The 23751-nt window shown below is 35.3% G+C and overlaps 1 long non-coding RNA gene across 1 annotated transcript; it reads left to right on the forward strand.

Moving 5' to 3' along the window:
- Positions 1–19790: 19790 nt before the first annotated feature.
- On the forward strand, positions 19791–21251 carry LOC122579487. Its single transcript, XR_006320653.1, has 2 exons — positions 19791–19926; positions 20635–21251. It is a non-coding gene; the product is annotated as an uncharacterized LOC122579487 (long non-coding RNA).
- Positions 21252–23751: the final 2500 nt, after the last annotated feature.

The following is a 23751-nucleotide window of genomic DNA, read 5'->3' on the forward strand; positions in this document are numbered from 1 at the left end:
CTTCGGATTAACAATTAAGCTTTAGTATTGTTTATAAAACTCTATAGTATACATCTGTCCCCCTCTTTTTTTTTTTGGATAAAAAGTAAACGTATTATAAATGCAAAAACATTTACAAAGTAATGCCCCCACGGGCCCTTCATAATAAGATAAAGGGACCAATGGTGCAGGAAATGAACCAACTGAGTAACTGGACACGCCCAGAAACCCAATAAATAATCAAACTTGCAATCTAAACAATAAGAGTATTAAACAGTGCTAGTTTATCTATCAGTGCTAGTCGTCCATCTTCATGAACTGACCAAAACCATCATCCGATTCAACATCTTCTTCAGCATACATATCATCATCATCCCCAGCAGCATGTGCAGCATGAAAAGAAGGCTCAACCGAGGGAATACTAACATCATCAGTGTTAATCTGGCATAGTACATCATACTGGTTCCTAGTCTCAACAGCTCGACCAGGTGGTGTTAGTATAGAATCATGATCTGTATGAGCCTGTGTACCTGAGTTAGTGTCTGGAGCTGTGTCTGTATGAACCTGGAGTGGTCTCTGTGGAACTGGAGCAACAGGAAACCTGACTGGAGCTGATGAATCCGTAGTGGCTAGAGTAGGAGCAGTTGCTGCTGGAGCCTTACCCTTTGGGTCATTTGTCTTTTTAGGGACATATATGACCTTGGGCTTAGGCATAGAGAAAGATGGGGCTTTCTATTTTTTTTTTTGGATAAAGGAAAACGTATTATAAATGCAATAAATATTTACAAAGTAATGCCCTCACGGGGCCCCCATAATAAGATAAAGGGGACCCATGGTGCAGGAAATGAACCAACTGAGTAATTAGACAGGCCCAGAAACCCAATAAATAATCAAACTAGCAATCTAAACAATAAGAGTATAAAACAGTGCTAGTATAACTATCTGTGCTAGTCGTCCATCTTAATGAAACGACCAAAACCATCATCCGACTCAACATCTTCTTCAACATACATATCATCATCATCCCCAGCAGCATGTGCAGCATGAAAATAAGGCTCAACCGAGGGAATACTAACATCATCAGTGTTAATCTGGCATAGTACATCATACTGGTTCCTAGTCTCAACAACAGGACCAGGTGGAGTAAGTATAGAATCATGATCTGTCTGAGCCTTTGTACCTGAGTAAGTATCTGGAACTGTGTCTGTATGAACCTGGAGTGGTCTATGTGGAACTAGAGCAGTAGGAAACCTGACTAGAGCTGAAGAATCTGTAGTGGCAGGAGTGGGAGCAGCTGGGGCCTTACCCTTAGGGTCATTTGTCTTTTTAGGGACATAGATGACCTTGGGCTTAGGCATAGAGAAAAATGGGGCTTTCTTGGGCCTCCTCTTTCGTCTTTTGGGCTTTTGAAACCCATCCTGATCCTGGGCCTCTGCTGGAGTAGCCTGCTGGGCCCCTGTTGGGCCGATCTTGGTCCCTGATGGACCTACCTGTGATGCTGGGACTGCAGAAGCCATTCGGGCTTCCATCTCTTTCTGTGTCCTTGGTCTCACACTGCAATCATCAAATTTATGCCCGAAAATCTTACAATGTGAACACCTGGGAGGTAGCCTATGATACTCAAGTCTGAACCGTCTCACAGAATCTAGAATCTCAGCCTCAGCAAACATAGGAATATCTCTCAATGAGTCAAACTCAAACAATACTTTAGCAAATACTGCCCTACCTTTCTTGTTTTCACACATTTCAGCAGTATATCTGTCAACAGCAATAGGGAAACCAATAGAACTAACCAAGTGGCTGAGAATATCATAATTCCACATAATAGCTGGCAAATCATAAATGTTAACCCAGAGGGAAACCTTATTGAGAACTGGTTTATCAAACCAGATTTCAGGCTCCCATTTCCTTAGCATTATAGGAATGTCATTAAATAACCACGACCCATTCTCAAACACATGCAACTGACCCTGATCAGACTTGAACTTAAACAAAAAGAAATCCTGGTCATTCAATATCACATCCTCCAAACCAAACTTTTTCCATAAACGATTTGCATGAAATTGTACAAAAGGGAATGCGGGACGTTTACCAATGAAATGACCAACTAGAGTATTATTCCAACATTCACTTTGTTGCATTAAAAGATCACGTGAAATAACAGCTCTAGATATACCTGAATCAGTAACAACCGGAGGGATGAATCTCAATTTACCTTTCTTGTTGATGTTAGCCGCATCCTGAAAGATAGAAGCATAAGTACGCGGCTGCTGGACCTTAGGACTGTCAGGGTGTCCACCAAGATCATTAGGAGTAACATCATGCAAAGGGGCCTCATCTGAAGCAGGATGAATGTCATTTACATGACATGCAGCCGGTTGAAATTAAGTAGCATCAGGAGGGAACTTTGGCGGTTCCGGCATAGGAGGCACAGTACAATCATCAACATTTGCATGCAAACCATGCAATGTTGGTTCAGAAGTCGAGTGTAAGCCATCCCCAGTCGAATCATTCAAATCCCTACCATCATCAACACTTATAGCAACATTTTTATCCCATGAGTCAGCCACTTTTTCAATGGTGGCCGATGCAAAAGATGTATCACGATTATCGTTGGTTTTGTCGCTTTCAAGTGTAGCTCCAAAATGCTTATCAACATCATTCAGAGGTGTAACCCGCGGCTGGGAGCTTGAAACCGAACCCTCATGCATGTCAAGTGGGCCCTCACGGTGAGGGGTGGCCGGGAGTGAGGTGGTCGATGGTGGTTTAGCGGTGGGTGAATCGAAATTAGGGTTTTTGGCTAAGTGATCAACCAAAATCTTATTCAATTCAACAACTTGTTCTTTGGAGATTAACTTCTCACCATCCGTCAACGAATGCAAGCCTTCATTAATCATAAAATCATCAATTTTTTGAATATCTTCAGGTGATGGTGGATCAGCGGTGGTGTAAGGTGGCTGGGCGGAGGCAGTGGGAGTTTTAATTAGGGTTTCGGCCATCCCTTCTTGATTTCCATCCAATTGAGCAGCAGGTCTCGGAACAAAAGCAATCCCACCCTCGATCGACCCTCCCCCATCATTTAATTGATCAGCAGCAGCCGTAGGTGGTGGTGGAATGGCAGTTCACGGTGGCTAGGTGGTGGCAGGAAGCGAATTAGGGTTTTTATTGGAGATATCAATTCGTACAGCCCCCTGATCGATCGATTGAGCAATAACATTTGAAGAAGAATCATCCCCACCCTCAAACGCCCCCTCCCCAGTCCTTTATTGATCGAAAATAGGGTTCTGAGGGGCCGGATTTAATGGAGGCCGATTGGTGGTGGCTGAATTTCGTGGCTGGATCGAAGCAGATGAGTCCCCATCTATGGAAGCCGATTTTGAAGATGATCTGAGATTGTATAACGATTGTACATAACGTTTATTTGTTTCAAAATCTTGAATGGGCCTCCTCTTTCGTCTCTTGGGCTTTTGAAACCCATCCTGATCCTGGAACTCTGCTGGAGTAGCCTGTTGGGCCTACCTTGGTCCCTGATGGACCTACCTGTGATGTTGGAGCTGCAGAAGCCATTCGGGCTTCCATCTCTTTCTGTGTCCTTGGTCTCACACTGCAATCATCAAATTTATGCCCGAAAATCTTACAATGTGAGCACCGAGGGGGTAGCCAATGATACTCAAGTCCGAACCATCTCACAGAATCTAGAATCTCAGCCTCAGCAAACATAGGGATATCTCTCAATGATTCAAACTCAACCAAAACTCTAGCAAATACTGTCCCCCTCCTTTAGGCTTTAGCATTTTGGGGTTACATTTTCTAGCGTTTTTATACTATACACATTTTGTTTGTATTTTGAAAAAATTTATAAAACTTCTAAACACAATGTGTTTGGGTTTCAAAATACTCATACAAATTATAAACACAAGGTCTTTTTATAGATTATACACATTGTGTTTGGGCGAAAAACCCAAATAATTTCTAAAAACAAGATGTTTTTGTACATATTGTGTTTTGGTTTCAAAAAACTCGTACAATTTCTAAACACAAGGTGTTCAAAACACAATGTGTTTATTTCACTTTTATCCCTTTTTCCTTGATTATAACCTGGACAAAGTAATTCTATAGTAATCAAATCACAGTGTGATTTTATAATCGAGACATCATGTGTTTAAACAAATGATCATATAAATGTCTAGAAAATTCAAAATATCAAATAGCATATGTTTAATGACTACTACTCGAGCATATAATTATTAAACAATTAAAGTAGTATGAAAATAAAAAATCATCATGGATTGTTCACAACAACCTCAAATAAAGTGTTTTGTTTCTTTGTTACTCGTTCTTTACTGTACGTCCTTGCATTGTGTTTTTTACCTCCGCACTTGCTACAGTTCTTTTTTCTCTTTTGGCTTTCTTTTATTCCAAAATCTTTGCGGCCCATGACAAGCCTATCATTTGCACAAGCTTTGTATCATCCGACTGGTGGGTTATTTACGATGATTTGGGCAGGCCCCGAGACCCCAAGCATGTCTGCCATAGTTTCTTCCTCCTTTTTTGGTTTCTTTCTAGAATTTCAATGATGTTCCAAATGAAATCAAAAACCTGGAAACAATGTCCGTGATAACTACACTTTAGTATTTGCGACCGTAAAGGTACAACATTTGCTACTTTTGTATACATACAAAATTACTATCATCACGATTCTGAATACAATCTACATCAAACAGTTTCATTTAGAACTTTGTTGTAACTATCCTACCGATCATTTCCTAATGTCTCAATCCCCATTTTCTAATATAGCCTAATAATGATTCTTGTATACATTTTTTCCATTTTAGTTAGTAAGCCAAGTGAGCCAAATCAAAACTGGTAACTATTTAACTAGACTTAACAAATCGACCCATGTGAAAGGTATTAGAATACCACCAAGTTATATACAGTGCTACTTTGTACCAGAAACATAAGCTCCAAAATGTAAAGTGAAAACGATATAAATAAATATTCCAGCTAGCCAGTCAATGTCATTCAACTCCTATAACTGATGTTGTTGTTCCAAAATATGACAGCTCGTTTTATATATACATATATATGACATATCAGTAGCTTCAATAAATAGGTAAGAGCTGTAATGAGGTTAGGTTGTTACATAAAAACTGTTTTTAACAAGACTCCATGAAGACGTTGATACTATATAATATAAGACCAGTACATAAATATTACATCTTATATTGAAAAAGCATGGCCACTGGTTGGTAAGGAAGTACTTTAAGAGCAAGTATTTATAACTCGGAATTTCTTAGACAAACACACACACACATATATATATACACACATCAGCACCTAATTAGGTTAATCAAAACTTATGCAAGTATACTTTACCATATAAATAAGTATTGCTCAAATCAGTAGTTTCATTGGCTTTTTTAGAAACTTCTGGTGCATTCCAAACATAGCTAAACAACTAAAAATCATGAGTCATGTATCATTTACAGATTATCTCACGTACCATATTAATTGTAGACACGCCTATAACCTACTGATTTATGAAACCATATTTGAATACTGTTAATAATTTTTGCAGTCACTTCTTTACCCACATTGTACCTGTACCCGATGACCCAAGTGGACAGTCCTTGACTTGACCCAAATTGGCTCAACCGATATCATAGTATAGTAAGTCTATCATTATTATACATATTACTTCCAGTTTAACCTCCCTTAACGATAGCTAAATATTGTTGGGGAAATTCGTGAATAACGAACAGATAACCGGATATAATCAAATTCTGAAAGGCGTGTAATCACTTTCAGATTGAATCAATTTGGCGGTTCACCCAAACTATTCAATCGGATACAATTCAGAGAATTAAGAACATTCTGTGTGTTTATTATTTGAGAGAAAAGAACCAGAAAGAAAGAAGAAAAGAGAATTGACCAGAAATCTTGTTACGGGGTGTATAAATCCCCCAAAACGGCAGTTATTTGCAACGTTTCAAAATTGCCATTTTTAGTCCCTCAAGTTCCGAAAATTTAATTTTCGGAGGAATTTTTACTATAGCAATTTAATTTTCCAAGCTGACCTGGCAGCTCGACCCCAGCCAGGGGCTCTGCCCCTTGGACCCCGCTCCCAGGGGCGCTGCCCCCGGACCCCCGTACCTTATGGGCTTTGCCCCTAAGGTCATAATAAATTCAAATAGGCGTGCACTCCGCACCACCAATCCTATATGATGTATTATTATGACAGTACTAATCAAACAAGTTAACCCAATTACACTAAAATATCCAACAATCCTCCCTTATTTTAGTGTAATCCATGATTAACTAACAACCATCTCAAACATTCAAACTTTTGCATAAATGAAATGTCGTAACGATTGAATTTCACATTAGTACATTACACATTCTTAATATTTGAATTTCATGGTGCCGTAACGATTGAACCATGGGAACTCTATTGAATACACGAAGATAATGTACACAAAAGTTTACACACATAGTAGTTCTATCTTGACATATGTTTTACTAGCCTATGTCCCTATCCTTCATAAGCATGTCAAAGCCAAGTCCCAGCTTTTTGAAGCGGCTAAACTTCATGCTCACATAGGTAGCTCCTTTAATCTTGCACCTGCATATGCAATTTGTCAAAAGAGCTATTAAGAATATAAACATTCAACCTCCTTATCTTGCAGGTCCGAACACATACCTTGGGATGAATCTTTAAATGTGTTCTAATCTCTAAACATTAAGCCTTCCACATTGAATTCAGCATCTAGCGTCATACTAGATGGGAATTGGGTATCTCAATGCTCAGAGATTTCTTACGGACTTTAATCCCACCCCTATAGCCGACTTATTCACGAGATCTCTATTCAACGCTTTGGTTAAATGGTCGGCTAGATTGTGTTGTGTCTTCACAAACACCACAGATATCACACCATCAGTGATTATCTCACGTACCATGTTGTGTCTAACACCTAAGTGTCTAGACTTTCCATTATATACTTGACTGTATGCCTTAGCCAACGTGGCTGCACTATCACATCTGATAGATATGGGTGATATCGGTTTAGGCCACAATGGAATTTCATATATCAAATTTCTTAGCCATTCAACTTCTTTACCAGCTGCTGCTAATGCCACAAACTCAGATTCCATTGTCGAATTAGTGATGCAAGTTTGTTTCTTTGATGCCCAACATATAGCACCACCACCAAGAAGGAATACCCAGTCACTTGTGAAAGAGTGATCTTCTAAATTAGTAATCCAACTTGCATCTGAATAACCTTCAAGAACAGAAGGAAATCCAGTATAAGTCAAACCAAAATCCTTGGTTCCTTTCAAGTATCTAAATACTCGATTAATCGCTTGCCAATGAATCAAACCAGGATTGTGAGTGTACCTACTCAGCTTTCCAACAGCAAAGGCTATATCAGGCCTAGTACTAACCATGGCATACATTAGAGATCCAATAGCCTTTGAATATTCAAGTGGATTCACTGCAACTCCCTTGTTAGGCACGAGTTTTAGAGTAGGATCCATAGGAGTACTCATTGGAGAACTATCTTTGTGATTGAATTTATCCAATATCTTCTCAATGTAATGAGATTGAGAGATAGTAATACCATGTTCTCCATGTATGATCTTAATTCCAAGAATCACATTAGCCTCCCCCATGTGTTTCATATCAAACTTTGATGACAGGAATTCCTTAGTTTTATCAACTTGATCTTGGTGAGTACCAAAAATCAACATGTCATCAACATACAAGCAAATGATCACTCCTTTACCAGAAGTGTCAAATTTGCTATAGACACACTTGTCTGCTTGGTTTAATGCAAAACCATTAGACAACACCACCTCATCAAACTTTTGATGCGATTGCTTGGGGGCTTGCTTCAGACCATAAAGAGATTTCACTAACTTACAAACCTTATGTTCATTACCAGGCATGACAAATCCTTCAGGTTGTTTCATGTAAATCTCTTCATCCAATTCACCATTTAGAAAGGCAGCCTTAACATCCATTTGGTGAATTACAAGATTATGTATAGCAGCAAGTGCTAACAATAACCTAATATTGGTAATCTTAGCAACAAGAGCATAGGTGTCAAAGTAATCAATACCTGCCTTTTGTCTAAAGCCTTGGATCACCAATCTAGCTTTATACTTGTCGATGCTTCCATCCACCTTCATCTTCCTTTTGAAGATCCATTTACTACCTAAAGGCTTACACCCAGGTGGTAAATCAGCCAATTTCCAAGTGTTATTGTGCCTAATAGAGTCAATCTCATCTTGGATTGCCTCTTTCCAAAATGCAGCATCCCTTGAAGCCATAGCTTCACTGTAGGTCTTAGGATCATCATCAACATCAAAACAATATTGATATTGAAAGTCAATTCCATTCCTTGATCCTTCCACCAAATACAATTGGAAATCATCCCCATATGACTTGGGTTTTCGCGCTCTTTCACTCCTCCTTGGCTCAGGAGGTGCTTCAGTCACTTGTTCATTTCCACCAGTGCCACTAGAGCTTGCCACTGTGTCTCCAGGTCTAGGTAAAGATGTGAACCTAACCTCATTCCCAAAATCAGCATCCCTTGACTCAACAATAGAGTGCACGGATACATAGTCATTAGGTTCTATGACATAGAACCTATAACAAACAGAATTTTTAGGATAACCAATGAAGATACAATCTATACCTCTTTGACCAATGGTATGAATTTTAGGGTCAGTCAATCGCACCACTGCTCTACAGCCCCAAACTCTAAGATAACTTAGATTTGGAATCTTTTTATGCCAAAGTTCATAAGGGGTTACCTTGCTGTTCTTGTTAGGAACTCTATTCAATAAATGACAGGCGGTCAACATAGCCTCACCCCAAAAACCTTCACTAAGGCCAGAATAGCATAACATGGAATTAACCATTTCTTTTAATGTCCTATTCTTCCTTTCGGATATACCATTTTGCTGTGGTGTGTAAGGAGCTGTGGTCTGATGAAAAATTCCAGTGGACTGAAAATACACTAGATCATAGTACTTGCCTCCCCTATCAGTGCGAAGGGTTTTAATCTTCACACCATGATAAAGCTCTACCTCCTCTTTGTAAATTTTAAATTTGTCAAGAGCTTCATCGTTTGAGTGACACAAATAAACATAGCAATATCTAGTAGCATCATCAATAAAAGTAACCACATACTTTTTATTACCAAGCGATGGAGTAGAATGGAAATCACACAAGTCACTATGCACGAGTTCTAATACCTTTGTATCTCTAGTGACGTTTTTAGTGAAAGGTTGTCTAGTAATCTTAGTCAACATACAAGTTTTACACCTTTCATTATTGACATCAAAAGAAGGTATTAGACTCATCTTTGACATGTCAACTAATCTCTTGTAATGTACATGTCCTAGTCTAGCATGCCATAATTCTGATTTGCTAAAATTATTGCTAGGAACGGTAGAAGTCATGCAAATAGAATTATCAAAAGAAGAAACATCCAAATTTAATTTAAACATTCCATTCAAATAACCAAATCCAATAAAGGTTCCATGTTTCGACAAGATATACTTGTCACTTTCTATGACCTGCTTGTATCCACAATTATTCTATACAATACCAGATACTAAGTTCTTACGAATTCAAGGTACATATAAAACATTACTTAAGAGTAAAGAGTTTCCAGAAGTAAATATCAATAGAACAGATCCTATTCCTTTAACAGGTTCAGTTGCAACATTGCCCATCTTCAATAAAGATCCATCTTCAATTGGTTTAAAGTCCTTGAACCATCGAAGATCCTTGCAAACATGACAAGTTGCTCCTGAATCTGTCCACCACGAAATATCATCATCCTGCACATAAAATGCTTCAGATATTACAGATATATAATAAATCTGAACAGAATGATCACATGGTACCAAAAACGAACCTGCTTGTTTTTCTGGATCCTTGGATCCACTTGAACCAGCCTCGTTTTTGCCTTTTCCTTTACCCTTACCAGACCTGCATTCACGTTTCAAGTGTCCAGGTTTCCCACACTTCCAGCAGGCCAACTTTGGTTTCTTATCAGACCCTTTATTGTTATTGCCTTGAGATTTTCATTTCCCTTTACCAGCCTTGGAGGTTTCACCCTCCTCCATCATGTTCACAGAAGAACCAGCCATGGCTTTAGTACCACCATCAGATGCCTTTTCCATATCACGTATGGATTGTTCAATTTGGAGACAACTTCCAAGTTGAACCATATTCATATCCTCTTTCTTATGTTTCAGATTATTTTTAAAATCTTTCCAAGAGGGAGGCAGTTTGTCAATCACACTACAAACAGAAATAGATTCATCCATTTTCATACCATATAGTGCCAACTGTCCTAGCATCCTTTGCAATTCATGATATTGTTCCATGACAGGCCTAGTATCTACCATCTTATAATTAATAAAATTACTGACAATAAATTTCTTACTAGACACATCTTCTCCCATGTATTTGGCTTCAAGGGAATCCCATAATTCTTTTGCAGACTCTACGTTTTGATAGACATCAAACAAGGAATCAGACATACCGTTAAGAATATGACCGCGACAGATGTAGTCAGAATTTTCCCACTTCGAACGAGCGCGAGTTTGTTCCAGGGTTTCATTCTCAACGGCCTCAGGGCATGGGGTACTCAACACTTTCAAATTCTTCAGATAGAAGTGCATCTTTTTCTGCCATCGACGAAATTCCTGCCCAGTAAACTGCTTCAACTTCTCAAAGGGTTTCATCATATCCTTGCCAGAATCGTTGTTCGTCATCTTTAGTAAATTGATTCAATCTTTGTTGGGGAAATTCGTGAATAACGAACAGATAACCGGATATAATCAAATTCTAAAAGGCGTGTAATCACTTTCAGATTGAATTAACTTGGCGGTTCACCCAAACTATTCAATCGGATACAATTCAGAGAATTAAGAACGTTCCGTGTGTTTATTATTTGAGAGAAAAGAACCAGAAAGAAAGAAGAAAAGAGAATTGACCAGAAATCTTGTTACGGGGTGTATAAATCCACCAAAACGACAGTTATTTGCAAGGTTTCGAAATTGTCATTTTTAGTCCCTCAAGTTCCGAAAATTTAATTTTCGAAGGGATTTTTACTATAGCAATTTAATTTTCCAAGCTGACCTGGCAGCTCGACCCCAGCCAGGGGCTCTACCCCTTGGACCCCGCTCCCAGGGGCGCTGCCCCCGGACCCCCGTACCTTATGGGCTTTGCCCCTAAAGTCATAATAAATTCAAATAGGCGTGCACTCCGCACCACCAATCCTATATGATGTATTATTATGACAGTACTAATCAAACAAGTTAACCCAATTACACTAAAATATCCAACAAATATTTATCACAAGACTCGTAAAACTCTGCTTCATCAACTACCGATTATAACCAGAATGTGATCTGATGCTTAGTCTAAACCGTAACTATAATTTTGTAACCAGTAACTATAATGTCACATGTTATATTCAGCCACAAGAATCTGACATGATTAACGAGACTATAAGTGAGACTAGTAAGAACAGTACAACACACAATTAATAGACCAGAATGATATAGTTATACCTCTAATGATGATATTGAGTCCTAGCAAGACGACACTTTCCTTGTTAACTCTTAAACCCGCTGATTAAAGCTAGTTGTTGTACTCTGCCTTCTCCTTTAATCATGGGTTATTATACCGACTGATATTAGCCAAATTATAGACATTTACATTATAGTTTTAATGGTTAATATTTTCCATTTATGTGCATTTTAACTCATTAATTGTGTTAAAATAGTCATTTAGTACTTGCATAAGATTTGTGTAGGTATTATGTGAAGTCATGATGATTTGGAGCTAAAATGTACAAATGACGGCTCGATGTACAAGTAGAGTAGTTATATTCGGTTCGAGATAATTCATGCCATGTTGATAAACAAATTCTGTAACACCCGTCATTTTAAAATCTAAATTTTCAAAAACTTTTGCCTAACGGCGTTTAGATTGCGGAAAACAGAATCCTTAAAACATAACTAACCCTTAATGGATAGTTCATTTATAAAAGTGATGTTACAACATTCATATCATTAAAATAGTATAAGATAATCCAGATATGGCACCAACATAAATGCAAATATATAAGTCATATTATTAGTAGTCAATCATCATAAGGCTAACATAAATGATTAAGGGGGAAAACTAAATATCTTCTTCATAGCAACTACCCGCCTCACCAAGCTAAGTGTTTCACTAGCTTAACCTGCTTAACCTGAGGGAACAACGTTTTTCAAAAGAGCAAGTGTTAGCTTTAAAAACTAAGTAAGATAACATGAGTTTATGAAAACTTTGCCAATTCGTTATATATTAACAAAAACATTTCATATTGTTAATATCACATATTCGTCATACCACATTATAATCACCATATTACTATAGTGTCCATCACATCATACATTAGCAATATCATATCATCAACATTAAAGCAACATACATAAGTTAACACATTAGGAATTCATCGTAGTCCTAAATGTGTCTATCATCATAAAGCTTTACTTTTCATCTTTCTTTACTTTCTTTATTTCTTATATTTATTTACTTTCTTTTCTTTTGCATAGACATAGGTTATGTGACATAAGCCACACATAGGTAGGGAAGTGGGGTTGTGTATAGGCGGCCATAAGACCTTACATGGGATCCTCACACCCAACTTGATGGGTAGACCTTACGGTGGTCCATCGTCGTCTTTAAGGAAAGACAATGTCAATCCAACTGAGTATACTGTTTGAACTTTGCGCATGTAGTGGTTCGTTACTCCACCCAGAGACACTCAAACAAAACTATGCCACGGGGAGGTATCTAGATTCCCACACCATGTGACCACGTACACACTAGTTCCGAAGAACTAGCATGGGTTAAGCTTACATATGCTCGAGACTTCTTTATTATATTAGCTTAGGCTACACTTTCACCTAAACCAATCACATACATCTTTCTTTACTTTATGCTCCTTAATCGTGCACGTGTCATGACAAACCTATAAAAGTCTAGTGACTAGGTGTTCAAGTCATGCAACAATCATATGACATAAGTACATCAGCATATCGTCATCACATATTAACATCACATCATCATATCATAGTAAATCTGTATCAAAGTATCAATCATGACATCATATCATTATATCATAATAACATCATATCATCATGTCATATTAGCATCATATAATTTCTTGACATGATAGCAACATATCGTCATATCATTTCATTATCATAATTTCATATCATCATAGAATGCATAAGATTACCATTCATCATCGATGGTAATCATAATCAATCCCATAGTAACCTCCCAATCATTCTCGAATACATATAAACACACAAACATTAATTTGGGGGAAGTTAACTTATGAAAACTATGTTTTGTTGTCCCTCAAGTGATAAAAGATGTTATCTTACCTCGATGGAGTACTCAACAGTCACAAATGTGTTTACCGTGCTTGACGAGTGTTCCCGACAACCTATGATAAAATAAGAATGGAAATATAAGTCAACTAGACACTTAAACGCGCTTAGAACCCTTCTGTCGGCTGGTATCGCCGAGCCCATGGGTGGTCTCGTCGATATCAATTTCCAGACTCACACCCTTCACTTGCAGGAGACTTTTTGACCTTAAGACGACCAAATTAGTCAAAACTTAGTTCTTAAGAAATGCAGGGTACTCAAATACCGTTCCAGAAATATAAAGTTTGACTCTTGAACTTCTATAATGAATGACTTATGACGTTTACAAGATAGGCCAGCAGAATTCATCCGAAATTCGACCACTTTAGGAAATCTACACTTTTCGCCTATCTATGAGCAAAATCACCTGAAACTTTATTAATATCGATTCAAGTGGACACTTATACCTTTTCAAAAATATAAGATTCATATCCTAACTCTTTTAATTGAAAGAGGTTTGATCCTTGCAATACTACTAGATTCTCAGATTTAATAAACCCTTTTTTTCAAACTATTTCGACCATCAAATGACCATAGTAAACCTTCACGACCAATAAAACTTGGATACACCTAAAATATGACTCAATTGATGACTTCATGTCATTAGTTGATCCGCAAATCACTTACACATTATATGGAATCGATTATACGTCAAAAAAACTATCAATTTCGATTTCAATACGTAATCTATTCATAATCAAACCTCAAGACCATAATCTACAACTTGACATCAAAAAAAGATCTGAAAATCATGATGAAATTTAAAGTTATATTACCTTTAACTCATAATCAGAAGGATAATCAAAAGAATGATTAAAGATGACCTAAAGCCAAAGTCAACAAATTTTCAGCCCACTGTTCCAGCCCTATAACTCAACTTCTAGATCTCCAGAAACAATTTAACGGTTGAAAATCTTAGCCTATATGTCAAGAACCTACAGTCAAAAAATGAAGATGATCCGACGGTTCAATCTCTGGGGATCGGATGTTTTCTGGGCTATGGTATAGACAAACAGGATTTCTTGATCTTTTCGTTTTGAACTCATCTCAAACACTCATGACCTGAAACTTTGTATCACTTTAAGGCATCTTTGAAGACTTAATTATCACCATGAAACCTTGGATTACTCTAGGGATGATTGAGGGATCGAAAACTAGAAGAAATCATCACCGACTTGCTTTCAAATCGCGTAGGATCAAAAGAGAGGCTAGGGTTTTGTTTTTGAAACCTTTTTAGGGTTTTGGATCTGATCATAAGGCATCATGGACGAAATTTTGGTCCTATATATACTGAAACAACTTTCAAAACTTAACATCTAAGCCCTTGCACTTCCTTATAATTCGTTTCATAACCAAATTGCTCGTTTAGCGCATACGAGAACACTTAACGACTCTTAAATCCTATCGGGAACACTTTGTGACTTTTTTATTCACCATTAATCATTATTTTCATCACATTAATCATATTGAACACTAACACATTAATCTTACGTTTCATATATTAAACGCATAAGTATTTAGTCACGTTATCCAATTAAGACTTATTAAAGTGTTCACTTGAACATATTTAATGAAATTAATCATTAAAACATAGGCACATCAATCCTATATAATGACCATAGTCATTATCACATTATCATTTAAACACATAAACGTAACGAAAGGTAAACGTTAACTTACAACTTAGTCAATGTTCAACCTAAAAAGTTTGGAATGTTATAAATTTATATTGGAAGAAATTAAAAAGCCGTATGTTGTTGCTACACCCTTGATAGTTAATCCATTGAAACATTAAAATGAGATTTTGTTTTACCTGGGGACGCGCACGCACCAAAGCAGCCACAAATTCCAATTATTTCCATTTCATTTTGAGTTTGGACCAAAAGTTGACTTTTGACCCGCCACTCTTAGCACGCCACATCCATCCACCTATCCGATTTCACATGGCCACACTCCCTTCTGAATTTCATTTTGGTATTTGTTGGTGACACAAAACAAATATTACAAGTACTATTATTCTTGATTTGGTGGGGATAAAAAGGAAAGCCTAGAAAATCCGGAAGCCGAGCAGCCCATTTATTGACAGTCTGTTTCATTTTGGGATATATATATCACGAGACATAGAACAGAAAGGGGGGAGCTACCGATGGAGCTACCGATTAGATTAAAAAGAACATATACATCAGCCGCAGCTCGACACACAATACCATTCACCAAAAACTTTTATCTTCATAATCAAATCATCATCTACATCACCATCCATCCATCATCATCTAAAAATCATCCACCATCTTTATCTCTATTAATCCCTTTACAAAACTCATTAATCATTTTATCTATAAAGCGGAGATTCATCACTTTTTGGGGATTTTGGGTCTTGGATTATTTTGAGGGTTGAAGAAGATGAAGATTGTCATCCATTCCATCCATTGATTTGATTTTGCATTTGAGGGTTGTATTTCTCTACTATATTTTTATTTCATTGTATATGGCCACCATAGCTAAGAGAAAAAAATAAGTCTAACATTTGATCTTGACCATTCAAATTAAAGTTCAAATTAATCTCAACCTTTGAAACTAAAAGTCAAACATAGATATTTTAAACATAGTAACTTATTTATGTATTTATTATACCTTTTTTAATCATGGTAATTTTTTTAAAAAATTATTGTAATGGACACCAATTTGAGACTTATATTTAACTACTTTTTATTTTAATTGCCAGCACACAAAGTAACACATTTATAGACTAAAGTACTAAACAATATTTAAAATATGAACTTAACAAATAGTATATAAGAAGTGTGGCTTACAAATTTTCTAAATAATAAAAAAAAAAGCATTAACATTTAATTGAGAGATCACATATCAAAAGTAAATATTTAAAATTGTTCGAATTCTAATGTGATAAATTATAACATAAAAGTTTAATTAGGAGTTTATATGTCAAGTAAAAATATTAAAAATGTTACTTTCTTGAATTTAAGTAGAAAGTCATAAGAAATAATAATTATTTGAGTTTACATTTTAAAGCTTTCTATACAATAACATTTTAAATTTTTTTTTTTTTTTTGCCATTTTATGTCATGTTTATGTCAAAATAAACATATTAGTTCAGTACTATATGCGGTAACAGGGTAATGGTAACCAGCTTTATCAATCATCCATTTTGAATTTTGATTGTTATTTAATAGTGGAATGTTTAAAAGATAAATGGTTAGGTTGAATAATTATATACAGATCAGTGGCGAAGCTTGAAAATTAGTGGGGGTCGGGATCTAATTTTCTTTTTTCCCCTAATGCTAAAATGGGGGTCGAAACCGAGTATATCGAAATTTTCTACGCGAAAACAATATACACCCTAAATCGCAAAAAAATTGGGGAAGGGGGGTGGCTTAAAAGCTACGCTCTTGATACATATAATATAAACATTATAGCTATAAGGTAAAGACTTAATATGATATAATGACTATACTTAACAGTTTAAAACTAAGACCAATCATATACTTTGTAGTAGGCCTATTAATCGGGTTGATCTGCATACGGTTGGCGGATTGAAACTTTATGACCCCAACTAAACCTAATAAAAGTTTGAATAAAGTAACTTCAACTCGAACCTGAGTCAGGATCTACCTAAACGATCTGATTGATATGTTGATTTTAGGTGAGTTGGTGGATTGATTTCAGGTCACATGGGTTAGTAAAGGTAGGTAGCAAGTTAAATGGGTTGGCGGTTTGATCCCAGGTCATGTGCGTTGGTGGGCTGACAAGTTAATTCCAAGTCAAATGGGTTGTAGGATAAAATGAGTTGGTGGGTCAACCTTTAAAAAAATATTATTTACATCTAAATATTTTTGGGTTTGCAGGTTGAATTATTAACCCCAAAAGTCAACCTGACCCCAACCTAAAAAAATCAAGTTCAAGTCGGTTTTACAACCCTAAACCAATTTTGCGAGTCGGTTTCAAGTCAAAATTCGGGTAAGATCAAGTATTGACAATTTTAATATATATCAAAATGATTAAATTTGGGTAACTCTCTAAGGAGAATCTGGTTAGAACAATTAAATTTAAATCAATTTGTAGATTTTACAATGCATCATATACCAATGACGACTTTAATGTAAGATTATCTGTTTAAGTTTTTATGAGATAAAGTTGATCGTGTTTTGTATACTTATCAATATACTTTGTTGTTTCTAACCCGGTCAACGACCGGGTATAGATCTAGTTTTATATGATAATATAGCTATTTGTGTTTGTTTCTTTGATATGATTTGTGAGTAGTGTAATATGGTGTTTGGCTAGGCATTAGAATGAAACCCACTTTGTGATGACATTGTTTAATTGATGGTTGAAAGGTTGATTATTTGTGATTTTGAGATTGTTGACTTTAAAAGTCATATTTCGACTAGTTGATGAGTTAGGATAACATGATATATACTAGTGTTTTGCAAATGACCGTTTGATTGAACTTGTTTATGTTGGTGATTATTCACCATGGTGTTTATGAACATAAGACCATATGTTGCTTTTGGAGTCAGATTTGTCAAATATGATTTTCAAATTTAATAGGTTATAATTGCATTAAAAGATGAACGTCTAAATGTTTTTATAACTAGCTTGGTTTGGGTACATAAAGGGACACCAACTTTTATTTTGATCTAAGACTCTTGAGTCGTTTTTCATGCCAAACGGTGGGAGTGGAGAATACTTGTGACTGCAATACTCATTTTTACCGTTTCTAGTGATTTTAATGTCTAAATCTTTTATCGTAGATGACCGTCTAGTTAATTGAATTGGATAATTAAGTCACGCCATTTCTCTATAAGTCAATAATCTCAATTCATAAATAGTCAACCGGTTTTCATTGCTTTATTTTAGTCAACCATGGTCGTCACAATGTGGGAAGAATTCGCCTAGCCAAACACTTTTGTTGATTATTGATTGTGTGTTTATTATTCTTGCTTTAGTTTATGTTTGCATTTAATTTTTGTAGTTTAATTAATCAATCAAATCTCTCTCTTTTTGAATTTAAGGCTTAGATCAAAATACAAGTTGGTGTCCCTTTATGTACCCAAACCAAGCTAATAAGTTATAAAAACATTTAGACGTTCATCTTTTAATGCAATTATAACCTATTAAATTTGAAAATCATATTTGACAAATCGACTCCAAAAGCAACATATGGTGTTACGTTCATAAACACCATGGTGAATAATCACCAACATAAACAAGTTCAATCAAACGGTCATTTGCAAAGCACTAGTATATATCATGTTATCCTAATTCATCAACTAGTCGAAATATGACTTTTAAAGTCAACAATCAAAATCACAAATAATCAACCTTTCAACTATCAATTAAACAATGTCATCACAAAGTGGGTCTCATTCTAATGCCTAGCCAAACACCATATTACACTACTCACAAATCATATCAAAGAAACAAACACAAATAGCTATATTATCATATTAAATAGTCATGTTGTTTACAATGAAATAAAAATAGAGTAGAGAAATACAACCCTCAAATGCAAAATCAAATCAATGGATGGAATGGATGACAATCTTCATCTCCTTCCACCCTCAAAATAATCCAAGACCCAAAATCCCGAACAAGTGATGAATCTCCACTTTATAGATAAAAATGATTAATGGGTTTTGTAAAGGGATTAATAGAGATAAAGATGGTGGATGATTTTTAGAAGATGATGGATGGATGGTGATGTAGATGATGATTTGATTATGAAGATAAGGGTTTTTGGTGAATGGTATTGTGTGTGTCGAGCTGCGGCTGATGTATGTGTTCTGTTTGATCTAATCGGCAGCTCCCCCTTTCTTTTCTATGTGTCTGTTTGGCAAAGGGCTTTTAAGGGCTTTTAGGAGCTTAAAAACCTCGAGCTTTTAAATATAAGCTCATTAGCCCTGTTTGAAAACGCATTCGAATTTAAAAGCCCCAGTCCCAAAAAGCTCCTAAAAGCCCCGAAAGGTCTTTAAAATAAAAGCTCGTAGGAAGAGAGTTGAAAAAAAAGCCCCAACCCCTAGCCTCAACCTCAAGCTCCAACCTCAAGCCCTTAACTACAGCCCTAGCTCCAAATTTTTGTGCCAAACATACCCTATGTCTCGTGATATATATATCCCAAAACGAAACAGACTGTCACTAAATGGGCTGCTCGGCTTCCGGATTTTCTGGGCTTTCCTTTTTATCCCCACCACAAATCAAGAATAATAATACTTGTAATATTTGTTTTGTGTCACCAACAAATACCAAAATGAAATTCAGAACTCAGAAGGGAGTGTGGCCATGTGAAATCGGATAGGTGGATGAATGTGGCGTGCTAAGAGTGGCTGGTCAAAAGTCAACTTTTGGTCCATACTCAAAATGAAATGGAAACAATTGGAATTTGTAGCTGCTTTGGTGCGTGCGTGTCCCCAGGTAAAGCAAAATCTCATTTTATTGTTTCAATGGATCAAGGGTGTAGCAACAGCAACAACATACAGCCTTTTAATTTCTTCCAATATGAATTTGTTTATCAACATGGCATGAATTATCTCGAACCGAATATAACCACTCTACTTGTACATCGAGCCGTCATTTGTACATTTTAGCTCCAAATCATCATGACTTCACATAATACCTACACAAATCTTATGCAAGTACTAAATGACTATTTTCACACAATTAATGACTTAAAATGCACATAAATAAAAAATGTTAACCATTAAAACTATAATGTAAACGTGTATAATTTGGCTAATATCACCGACCATCTCAAAATCTCCTGATCTTAGGTAACTAAAATTTATAAAGAAATCCAGATTTAGATATGATATAAATTTCATGCAATTTTGATGATTTGAATATCGATGGAACTCTGAAGAAGTGTCCAATGGTGATTAAATTAATGAATGAGAGATGAAAGACAATGTTTGTCTTGATTTATGAATTTAATAACTTAAGAATTAATCAATGTGCATCAAGACAAATATGAGAGAAAGATAATAAATATACTTGATATTGATAATAAATGACACTCATAATTATGAGGTCACATGATGCTTAAAATGCCCCTTTTATGACTTTTTAAATAATGATCACATTATTGGTTTAGAAGTGTCATTGAAACACTAATTATTCTCGCAGTTCAAACATGGATTATACATCATTTACCTTGAGTTTATCGGCAATGTATAACTTATGAAGTACGAGGATGTACTTAAATGAGATGCATGATGTATTACTAATCCTCAAACATGGTATGTGAATATATGTGAAGAGAATAATATTTGAGGATTTCATTTATACGAGAAGCAATGAAATTTATATTGTTAAGACACTTCATATGTCAGGCATTGAAAACATTTGGTAATATTGAGAATTTTTAAGTGATGTGATCATGAAAGGGAGAAGATACACGTTGCACTCTTTTTCCTTTGAGCAAGGCTTTGTCCCACTGGGTTTTCCTGTCAAGATTTTTAATGAGGCAACATCCCTAAGCGTATCAAAAGAATTATGTACTATTTTCCCTTCACTAGAATTTTGTCCCATTGGGTTTTATCTAGTAAGGTTTTAATGAGGCATAATGTCTTTAGTCGATGGACATCCAAGTGGGAGTGTTATAAATATTATATATGGAATGGATGTCCATATATTGAATGGTAATCTTTACTATGATTAGGAGATTGTTTTCTTAGAGGATACTCCAGCTTGTAACTATATATACCTTTTTATGAGATGAATAAAAGAAATCTTTCTCTCTATATTCTTATTCTTCTTTATTGTTTTGTTTCTTTAGTTTTACAACACTTAACATCTTAATTTCTTTATTAAAAACCATTTAATTTGTATATAACATAACTTAGATAGTAATATAAGGAACATAATAATTAAAATGAAGCAAATTTTAAAAAGTTTAAACAATTTAAAAAAAAAAAACAAAAACATATCAATCGAATAAAACCAATGGGTTAGTGATCCGTTGGTAAGGTCTTACACTTGTTTGAATTTTACTTCCAACATTTATAGAAATAGATTAATTGCGATCCCGTAAATCGTAATGCGTTAATGCGGAGTTTCTGAACTAGCTACTAGGATATTAAATGAAGCTCGCCCAAATGTTAACATGTATATACAATTTTGAATATAGGTTTTAGGTAAAATAAAACAAGTATTAAAGCAAAAAATAAAACAATAGATTTTTTCCACTGAAAATCACTGTGCATCATGAAAATCAGTGTGTATCAGTTGATTCGTGAATCTTCCTGCATCAATTTAACCATAATCCAAAGGTTAATACCTTGTCCTATTTATTCTATTTTAATACTTGTTTTACATTATCCAATTTTATTTTAACGTGTTGACTTCATTTTTGGACTTTTGTTTAAAAATTAAATAAAAGTTGGAGTGGGCTAGTATTGGGCTGCATCATTGTCAAGCACTCAAGCCTATTGCTTAATAAATGTTGATCACTAAAGGATTATGGGCTTTGTGCAAGTTTTCACTTTGTGTAGACCCAAATCCAGTTTTGAACAAAAGAAAAACATCTATATCTATATGACTATATATATAATATTATTAAAGAATTCTGAAGTGATGGTCAACTAATATGTTTTAACTATGACATGGAAGCTGTGACAAGTAGTACATAAGATATCATGAGCACAAAGCACATGTCACAAATATAAAGGAACGTGAAGTAATGCTCAACTAATATGAGGTGGAAAACCTTCCAATAAGTTATTTATAATAAAAATATATTGAGATCAAAATACTGTTCTAAAAATAATAATAATATACTGAGATTAAGAAGATTTTTAAAAATGACACCCATCATGTCAACATATATTGGGTTGTTTCCCACCTAACTTTAAATGGGGAATACCTCACTCACAAGTCACAAATATTTTACAATTTAATGAAAAGTAAATCAATATTTTGGGCTCTATAAATTTTATGAATGAAAAATAAAAATATGAGGGGGTTATTCATCTAATCTCAGATGAAAACTATCCATATTCACTTCCCCTGTATGTATATGTTTGTTCGGGTAAAGTTAAGTGAGTATGCCAATAAAGAAAATCACTAATTCTTTAAACACATTGGTTTAATACTCCTCTAACCGATTTGATCATGACATTTGATAAAATCAAAGGTAAAATTAAGATATAATTATTGTATTATACTTGTCATGTAATTAAATTGTTTGAAAAATTATTAGCCTAATTTATTTCAAGGATATCATTTTCCTTTGAATCATATTCGAATAGTAATGTAGTTTGTCTCGAGGATTAAAGATTGACATAAAGTTAATGAAATCTAAAAGAAAATTGCTGATATTAATATATAGTTGAAGTCAAAAATCTAAATTTACTATTTACTTTTAGTTCTTACAACTTAATTTATGAAATTTCCTTTAGTCAATTATGTGGTTCTAATATCATATGAATATAAATATTATGTTAATTATTACTCCTATTTGAAACGAAGATAGGTAGTGTTTAAAATGAAACTATGAAGTATGAACGTGGACATATGTGTAGAGTATATAGGGAGGTTTTTATTTTTAAATGACGATTTAGATCAATGAAACACCAATGGTGCTACCCGTTATATTCCAACATCACGTCACTAATCTAGAAGTTAAACTGTTAAAGTATCATTTGCGCTTGCAGAATATTCACGTCACATCAATCTCGATGCAAACAAGTTAAAACCGTACTCAGATCAATGAGGTTGTAGATGATCTCCTTATCGTAGATGAATGGTCAAGTGTCATTGTGATTGAGTTAAAAAGATTAATACGTTGCTTTTATTTAGTGTCCGGCTTGAAAGTGAATTTAGAAAAAAGTTTGCTTATTGGCATTGGAGTAAATGACAGAGAAGCTATTACTATGGCTGAGGATGTCGGATTTAAATTTGGTAGCCTTCTTCTTGAGTATTTAGGCTTTTCAATAGTAGCTAACATGTCGAGAGTTTCTAGCTGGCAACTAGTTATTAACTTATTTCATAACAGATTATCTAGATGGAAAGGAAGACATCTCTCATTTGGTGGAAGACTCACTCTAATTAAATAAGTGTTATCTAGTCTGACTTTATACTATTTCTCTCTTTTTAAAGCCCTGAAAAAAGTGTTGGATACCCTAAAAAAGATTAGAAGAATGTTCTTTTAGGCAGGTGGAGACGCGAAAAGGAAGATTCATTGGGTTTCTTGGAGTCATGTCGTTGCTCCAAAGGATAAAGGTGGGCTCAGTATTAGTACTC

The sequence above is a fragment of the Erigeron canadensis genome, chromosome 8, assembly GCF_010389155.1.
Source record: "Erigeron canadensis isolate Cc75 chromosome 8, C_canadensis_v1, whole genome shotgun sequence".
In the NCBI taxonomy this organism is placed as follows: Eukaryota; Viridiplantae; Streptophyta; class Magnoliopsida; order Asterales; family Asteraceae; genus Erigeron; species Erigeron canadensis.